This window comes from Dipodomys spectabilis, unplaced genomic scaffold, assembly GCF_019054845.1.
Source record: "Dipodomys spectabilis isolate Male_0828 unplaced genomic scaffold, ASM1905484v1 ptg000002l, whole genome shotgun sequence".
Lineage (NCBI taxonomy): Eukaryota > Metazoa > Chordata > Mammalia > Rodentia > Heteromyidae > Dipodomys > Dipodomys spectabilis.
In genome coordinates, this window is record NW_024870679.1 from 43,354,582 (window position 1) to 43,363,909 (window position 9,328).

Consider the following 9,328-nt stretch of genomic DNA (forward strand, 5'->3'; position numbering starts at 1 on the left):
TGAGCTCAAGATCCCAAGTTTAAGCCCTAGTATTGGAACAATAAATAAACAAGTAACTGTTTAGGCAAGCACCAGTGGCTTTTGTATGTAATCCTATCTACTTAGAAAGTCGATATCTAAGGATCACAATTTGATGCCAGCTCAGGCAAGAAATTCTAAGTCCATGAAATTCGTTTTGTTTTGTTTTTTATGATACAGCTAAAACCTATGTTTTAGTGCCCCCCCACACACACGCATGCGCGCCTTTGTACAGGTTAGGCAAGAGAGCTCTATTACTTGAGCCCTGCCCCCAGCCCTTTTGTGCTTTACTGTGTTTTTCAGGTGGGAAGTTAGTGAAATGAGTCCCTTTCCATAGCTTAGTCCACTCCTTCCCTTCTTTTTCTTTTTCTTTTTTTTTTTTTGCCAGTCATGGGGACTGAACTCTGGGCCTGGGCCTGGGCTCTGTCCTTCAGCTCTTCAGCTCAAGGCTAGTGCCCTATTGCTTGAGCCACAGCACCATTTCTGGCTTTTTCTGCTTATGTGGTACTGAGGAATCAAACCCAGGGGCTCATGCATGCAAGGCAAGCACTCTACCACTGAGCCACCTTCTCAGCCCTACTCCTTCCCTTCTTCACAGCTTAGCATGCTCCCTTCCTAGGCAACACTAGGCCTATGTATTAAAGGCAGCAAATAATCAACTTCCAACCCCTTTTACCTTGGGATGGCACTTCTTTGGGGCAGCTACCACCATATAAGGCAACAAGAGCCCCTTAGAGGGACCTTCAGGTCTGGGCAGTTATCTACCATTTGGTTAGCAGCCATAAATCCTAGTCTGACATGATGAAGCCCCTAGCCAGCAAGTTCACACCAGGGTCTCCACCTCCTAGCACCTTCTAGCCCCTCCTAAACCCCTTAGGCTATATAGGTCACCCCAGACAATAGCAGGTGCTTCTTCTCATTCCTCTCTTGTGAGAAGTCTTTCCAGCCCCCTTTCCCCGGCAAGAAACCTTTCTTTGGTCTCTGTACCTGGATGTCTGTGTGGTTCTCTGGCAAAGTCTAATTAATCTTAATTTGCTATCATGGGGTCTCAATCTTTAGCTTGTACCAACCTCAGAGCATAAACCCCCGTAACTGAGATTATAGGTGAGGTGGTAACAGGGTACACACCCTGTTAGTTTTGTTTTGTTCTTTTTGGTGGTCATGGGGCCTGAACTCTAGGTCTAGGCACTGTTCCTAGTACTAAGGCTAGTAAGTAGTGCTCTACCACTAGAGCCACAGCGCCACTTCCGGCATTTTCTGCTTATGTGGTGCTGAGGAATTGAACCCAGGGCCTCATGCATGCAAGGCAAGCACTCTGCCAGTCAGCCACCTTCCCAGCCCCTATACCCTGTTTTTTGAGCTAAGGTGTCCTGTCCAGCAGGTCCAGTTATTTTGTTAGGCTCGAGGAGGCACCTCCTAAAAACCAATGGGGGGTGAGAGAGAAACGAGACCAAGCGCATAAAGAAAGACAGTCAGTCTGAGTTGCGTCAAGGTCTGCTTTATTAAGGTGAGGCAGGGTTTATATACCCAAAAGGACAGGGGAAGGGAGAGAATGAAAAAACTTTGCAGAAGCAAGGGTGAGAAGTCCCGGGGTCAGGGATGGGTCGTGCTTATCCTTTGGCTGTTGTGCTAATCTTAAAGGTACCTCCTGTAGTTTCTCTAGGAGACATTTATGGTTAGCCAGGCGCCTCTTGCTTAGGGCTGGAGATAAGAGAAATGTTTATGGTTAGTCAAATGTTGCCTGCTTAGGGCTGGAGGAATATTTATGGTTAGCCAAATGTAGTTTGTTTAGGGCTGGAGGAATATTATCTTTCCATACACTTTCTTGGCTCCCAACACTAAGGTCTCGCTGACTTTTTGCCAAGACTGGCTTTGGACTGTAATCCTTTTATCTTTGTCTGCATTTAGCCATTGTAGCTAAAAGTGTTGAGCTCTTCAGCTCAAAGCTAGCATTCTATCACTTGAGCCGCAGCACCACTTCCAGCTTTTTCTGCTTATGTGGTGCTAAGGAATCGAACCCAGAGCCTCATGCATGCAAGGCAAACATTCCCAGCCCAAGCCACCTTCCCAGCCCAAGCTGAGATTTTTCACATACAGAAATTCATTGTAGGTTGCTCAACTACCACACAGTATTAATTTCCTGCATGTAGATTAGCCAAACCTATTTCTAGATCAGGATAAAATCACAGCACAAAAAAAAATTGTTACTTTTCTTTATAATACGTTCAGTGTTCCTTTTTTTAATCTAATATTTGTCTTATTGTTCTTTTCTGTATGCTATTTATTGCTATTCCTTTTTCTTTCTTTCTCTCTCTCTCTCTCTCTGGTTACCTCAGTGTAGGGGGGAAGGATCTCCTAGAGTGTTAAGGTACCAGAACATGTGAGAAGAACTAAGCCGAGAAATTGACCCTTTACTAAAAACAAAGAGGCCATAAAGGGAGACCTTAAAACATATTTCACATGGATTTTGGTGCTATCTCATACCCTGCCTAATTAGAATAGCACCTGCTGTGCCATGTTGTGTATCCTCCTGTAGCTATCTTTGTAATACATTTCCTGTAGCTGTCTTTGTAAAAAAAAGAAAAAGAAAAGAAAAAAAAACAGCTTCAAGGATGCAGGGGCATATGATATTATGTTTCTGGAATGTACAGCCCCCATAAGTAAGAATATCACCTGCTTTGTGTGGGGACCCCAAATTCACACACTAATTCAAACCAAAATGATAGGTTAGTTCAAACAGTTACTATGAGACAGACTGTAACCCCATTGGGCCACTGACATAAATATGCAATCTTTATGTGTGTGTTACAATCCTGTTGGCCACCTGTGTGTGGCTAGGCTTGACCACATGAATTTTGTCTTTAAAAACCTTAGCTTGCGGGTCATTCAGGGTCGCAGTTTTAGTTCCTGAATCTGTGCTGCATCCCTGGCCAGTCAGCTATCCATTTCCCCAATCTTTTTACATGAGGCTGTCTCTGAATGGTGAACTCTTTTCCCCATAATGCCAGTACTTCAACAGCCTAGATACCCTATCATTTCTTTTTTTATAAATTTTATTTATGCACATTGTTACAGATAACAGTTACCTGTAATCCTAGTATAAACCCAATAAGCTCCCTTCCAACGGCTTAGCATGCTCCTTCCCCTTTCCATAGCTTAGCATGTTCCTTTCCTAGGCAACACTAGGCCCATTTAGCAAAGGCAGTAAATAATCAGCCTCCAACCACCCGTTAAGATGGCACTCCTCTGAGGCAGCTGCCACCATATGAGGCAGCAAGAGCCCCTTAGAGACATTCAGGTCTGGGCAGCTGATGGGCCCCTTATTTACTACTTGGGCAGTAGCCATTAATCCTAATCTGCCATGATGAAGCACCTTGACCCTCACGTCCACACAAGGGTCTTTGCCTCCTACCCACTTGTAGCCCCTTCTAGCTTCAGTAGGAGGTTAGGTCACCTCAGATTAGCCTGCACTTCTCACTCTTTTCTTGTGAGAAGGGGTCTTGCAGGTCCCTTTACCAGCAATAAACCTTTCTTTGTTCTTTGTACCTGGATGTCTCTGTGGTTTTCTGGCAAAGTCTAATAAACTCTAACACCTAGTGATCTAAAGATTACAATTTGATGTCACCTCAGGCAAGAAAGTCCAAATCCATGAAATTCTTATATCCAAGTAGCTACAAAAGGTGGAAGTGGAGCTGTGACTTAAGTTGTAGAGTACTTGCCTAGACTTGAGCTTTGTTTATAGAGAAATAAAGGATGGAAGTGGCACTGTGGCTCAGGTGGTAGAGTCCTTGTCTTGCATGCATGCAACCCTGGGTTCAATTCCTCAGTACCACATAACCAGAAAAAGCCAGAAGTGGCACTGTGGCTCAAGTGGTAGAGCGCTAGCCTTGAGCTGAAAAGCTGAGGAACAGCATCCAGGCCCAGATTTCAGGCCCCACAACTAGCTAAAAAAAAGAAGAGAGAGAGAGAGAGAGAACAAATCAAAACCATTTGGAAAAGATTAAAGTTTATTTTAAATTAAGACTTACTATATAACTACTATAATAAAAAAATTGGAGCTTGGTGCTCTGGCTCATACCAATAATCCTAACTTATTTTGGGAGTTTAAGAACTAAGGATTTCAGCTCAAAGACAGCCCCTGGTAGGAAAGTTCAAGATGCTCTTATCTCCAACTAGCCACTAAAAAGCCACATGTGGAGGTGTGGTTAAAATGATAGAGCTCCAACCTTGAGTGGAAAAAGCTAAGGGAAACTGCTTAGGCCTTGAGTTCAAGCCCCAGTACATGTACCGAATTTCACACACACACACACACACACACACACACTTGTGTTATGGACCAGATTTTGCCCACAGAGTTACTTTTTTCAGTCTAATTTATACTCCTTAAATTTCCAGTTGTTTCCAAACTATTTGTATGTTACATGTGCACACACACACACACATACACACACACACCTTTGTGCTATGGACCAGATTTTGCCCACAGTTATTTTTTTTAGTCTAATTATACTTCTTAAATTTCCAGTTGTTTCCAAACTATTTGTAAATGTAGTACTTGGGATTGAAGTATGGTGGCTGAGCCTAAATAATTTCTTGCAGACATCCTGGTGCCTAGGCCAGAGATGGGGACCTGTCTACCGAGCTCCAAGGCCTAGAGGTGAGACAACCCATTCTTTGAAATGCAGATGCCTCCCTCAAGGTGAGCTATGAGGGCTCAGGTTCAGAGAAATGCAGATGTTATCTTGTTTTCTTGGTAGGGGAGGGTAAGCCCTCCAGCCCCCTCAGGTGATAGGCATACCTGGATCTGGGCAGAATGGGGCAGCACTTGGCTAGTAGGTTGCTGAAATTGTCAGTTCAGTGCCTGTGACTGGAAGTGTCCTGTGACCATGCCCCCCTGGCCCGACCCTATTTAGGCCTGGAACAGCAAGGATGCCATGCAAGGTGTGTCTCTGGGTTGTATCCTGTCTCCTGTGTCTTCTCTGGTAATCATGGCATTCCAATTCCGCTCTCCATCGGTGCTTAATTGGTTTGTTGGTATTGTTTTTGTTCTTTCTTTCCTCTCTGGCCTGTTTCCAAGCTGTGTTATGTGTATGTGGGGGCTGCAGGCCTTTGTAATAACTGGCTGCATGCAGCCTGAAGGATTGAGTCCTACCTTATTCTCCAGGGTCAAGCAAAGCACCAGTTGCTTGCTCACATGCTTGTCCAAAGGCAGGTCATTCCCACCTTGACCCCAGAAGCCAATAGCCCCCATACCCCAGAATTCTATTGTGGGCTTAGCCAGGGACATTGTTCTTGGTCTCAAGGAGATCATAGCCCATTTTTTATTCTCTGCTTTCTTGTTAAGCCTTATATAAGCCCACCCTAAAATCCAGTCCTTTATACAACCTCCAATCTAGTGAGAGGGTCTGTGGCTCTCACTTCAATAAACAGTTCTTGCCTACTGATTGAGTCCAGGCTATTCCTTTTCTGTTCTCCTCCATTTTCCCACCACAGCCTGCTGTATAATAAAGACTACAAAAATCTATCTACCAAAGTATGGCTTCTCTGATAAGTTACCTTACAATAGGATGAAAGTCAAGGCCTTGAACATGCTAGGCAACCTCTATGCCATTGAACTATACCCCTAGCTTATCTGTTCCCAACTTTTCAAAAAGCCAGGTGCTGCCTGGCACTGATGGCTCATACCTTAATTCTAGCTAGTCAGGAGGCTGAGGTCTGAGGATCACAGTTTGAAGCCAGGAAAGGAAAGTCTGTGAAACTCTTATCTCAAAAAATAAAAAAAACTCATAAAAAGCCAGAAGTAGCACTATGGCTCAAGTGGTGGAGCACTACATGAACAAAAAGAAGCTAAGGGACACAGCATAGGCCCTGAGTTCAACCCCCAGGACAAGAAAAAAAAAAAAAAAAGCTAGCTGTGAATTGCTAACACCTGTAGTCCTTAACTACTCAGGAAGTTGAGAGCTGAGGATCACAATTCAAGAGAAGCCTGGGTAGAAAAAACGTTTAGCAAGAGAGAGAGAGACTAGACTGGAGGTATGGCTCAAATGGTATAGTAACATCTGTGAGCAAAAAAGGCCTAATGAAAGCAAGAGGCCCTGAATTCAAGCCAGTTTCCTTTTGTTGCTCATGGGCTTAAACTCAGGGACTGAGCACTGTCCCTGAGCTCTTTCCCTCAAGGCTAGCACTCTACCACTTTTTTTTTCCTTCAGTTGTGGGGCCTGAACTCTGGGCTTGGGTGCTGTCTCTCAGCTCTTCGGCTCAAGGTTAGCACTCTACCACTTGAGCCACAGCAGCTACTTCTGTCTTTTTCTGCTTATGTGGTGCTGAGGAATTGAACCCAGGGCCTCATGCATGCAAGGTAAGCACTCTACCACTGAGCCACCTTCCCAGCCCATGCTCTACACTTTGAGCCATAGTGCCACTTCAGTTTTCTGGTGGTTAATTGGAGATAAGAGTCTCATAGCTTTTTCTGCTTGGGCTGGCTTTGAACCACAATTCTCAGATCTCAGCCCCCTGAGTAGCTAAGATTACACACGTGAGCCACTGGCATCCAGCTTTTGTTTTGTTTTTTTTTTTTTTTTTGTCGGTCGTGGGGCTTGAACTCTGGGCCTGGGCGCTGTCCCTCAGCTCTTCAGCTCAAGGCGAGCGCTCTACCACTTGAGCTACAGCGCCACTTCCGGTTTTCTGGTGGTTTATTGGAGATAGGAGTCTCAGGGTCTCTCCTGCCCGGGCTGGCTTTGAACCGAGATCCTCAGATCTCAGCCTCCTGAGTAGCTAGGATTACAGGCGTGAGCCACCAGCGCCCGGCTTTTGTTTTGTTTTTAAATAGTCAAATTCACATGAAAATATGGATTCCTAGTTTATCTTGAGAATTAGCAGTTTAGGTATCACTAGACAGTTCATTCGTTTTTTGTTGAGTGTTTTTTTTTCGTCCGGTTGTGGGGCCTGAACTCTGGGCCTGGGTGCTGTCCCTCAGCTGAAGCTTAAGGCTAGCACTCTACCACTTGAGCCACAGTGCCACTTCCGGCTTTTTTTTCCTTCTGCTTATGTGGTGCTGAGGAATCACACCCAGGGCCTCAAGCATGCCAGGCAAGCGCTCTACTACTGAGCCACGTTCCCAGCCCTAGACTGTTCATTTATGAATGGCAATGATGAGAGTTATGTAACAACTACCCCTTTAGACCAAGCATGTGATCGCCTAACAAACAACAATCTCAAACTCTTCTGTCCTTTTTAAAAAATCTAACCTACTAGTGTAGCAAAAAGTCCGATGCATGGCAGATACTGCAAATCCCAAATACATCTTTCTGGAAATGCCTCCAAGGGTCCATCTTATTAGCTTTCCAAGGTTATTTCCTAAGCCATCCAGCTCATTTTTCTCAAGCTGACATATGGAAAATAGAATTGAAGTAAATCAACTACCTTCAATAATCCACCTTATGTTCCTTAATTTAGGACTTAGTCTCTCAGCTTCTGAACAAGAAAGTAAACCTTTTCTGTGTGAGTTGAAGTCATTGAATCTTCTGAGCAAGAAAGACACAGGCAACTTGTAACCTCTGTCTACTGGATGAAACTTTTGGCTGAATTTTAGCTCTTAGTAAAGTGGAAATATCAACACATCTCAAAAGTATTACAGATATTTACAATTCTTAGAAGATCATAAATCCTCCTTTATCAACTCCCTAGGAAGTTAGTGATAAAGACATAACTTGCCTTTGGAAGTCCATTGATCCAGCACTCATTACTGGGCTCTAGTTTAATCCCAATCACCAAATCACTTTGTGGATCTGAGTAAATTACCTTTTGTTCTCTTAAACTTCCCTGATAATAAAGCGGTTGCAAGAGGAGAGATTACTTCAGTGAATAACCTTCTATTTCTAATAGTTCAAATAGATCATTATAAATATTAGAAAGTCATGAGGCTAAGACTGTGGATTAGTGGTATAGTGCTTGTTTCTATTCCTAAGCACCACATAAAGAGACAAAGCTGGAAGTGGTGCTGTGGCTCAACTGGTAGAGTGCTAGTCTTGAGCAAAAGCAGCTTAGGGACAGTACCCAGGACCTGAGTTCAAGCCCCAGAACTGGCAAAAAAAAAAAAAAAAAGGGTTAGCATTATACCACTTCAGCTACCACAGTGCCATTCCAGGGCTTCATGCATGCTAAGCAAGCACTCTACCACTAAACCACATTCATAGCCCCCTGTTGTCCCATTTCTTAATGCAAAATGACAGATAAACTGGACTGTCCTCTATAGAATGAAGTACAAAAAGGTGTAATTAAAATTCAAAAGAAAAAGCCAGGTTCACCCCTATAATCCTAACTACACAGGAGGCTGAGATCTGAGGATTGTGGTTTAAAGCCAGCCACCGCAGGAAAGTCCATGAGACTCTTATCTCCAATAAACCACCAGAAAACCAGAAGTGGCGCTGTGGTTCAGGGGGTAGAATGTGAGTCTCGAGCTGAAGAGCTGAGGGACAGCACTCAGACCTCTTGACTGACAAAATAATAAAAATAATGTTTCTGAAACACCTTTTGGTCTGGACTTCATCTTCACAAAGGGCCTCAAATTTATTATTTTAGATTAGAGAGTGGGGAGTGCTTTGCATCACTCATGGTAGAACAAACGTATATCTTCTGTCCTGAAATTTAGCTTCTGAAATTAAGTCTTTCCATCCAAAGAAGTGGAAAAAGAAACAAAGGAAAAAAGATACGGTGAAAAGCAAGACTGAAGTAAGATGCTTTTACCCCCTATTTTTGTAATCCTATTGTGATTTGAAAAATATCACGTCTTTATATGCTCTTTCTTTGCTCCTTTTCTGTGGATGCGAAAAGTCTCAATGTATTAAACATGAGCATTTTAAATATACTGTAATTTTTTTTGGCCACATACTTTTAGGACTCTTTTACTGTATTCAAAAGGTGCCCAATGGGGCTGGGAATGTGGTTCAGTGGTAGAGTGCTTGCCTACCATGCATGAAGCCCTGGGTTCGATTCCTCAGTACCACATAAGCAAAAAGAAAAAAGCCAGAAGTGGCGCTGTGGCTGGAGTGGTAGAGCGCTCGCCTGGAGCACTGAGAGGCTCAAAGGCAATGCAAGGCCCTGACTTCAAGTTCCAGAACTGGCAAAAGAAAAAAAAAAGGCGCCCAAACGGAAGAAGGTCCTAGTCTGCCGCGTCCTGGGACTATCTAGTCAGTACTGGACACACCTCTTAAATCCGTGAAATCGGGTTGACCAGCAAAAGTGCTGAGTCACGATGGCTCGGCATTTTTTTTTTTTTTTTTTCCTTGCTGGAGTTAACCTCGGTGGGCAA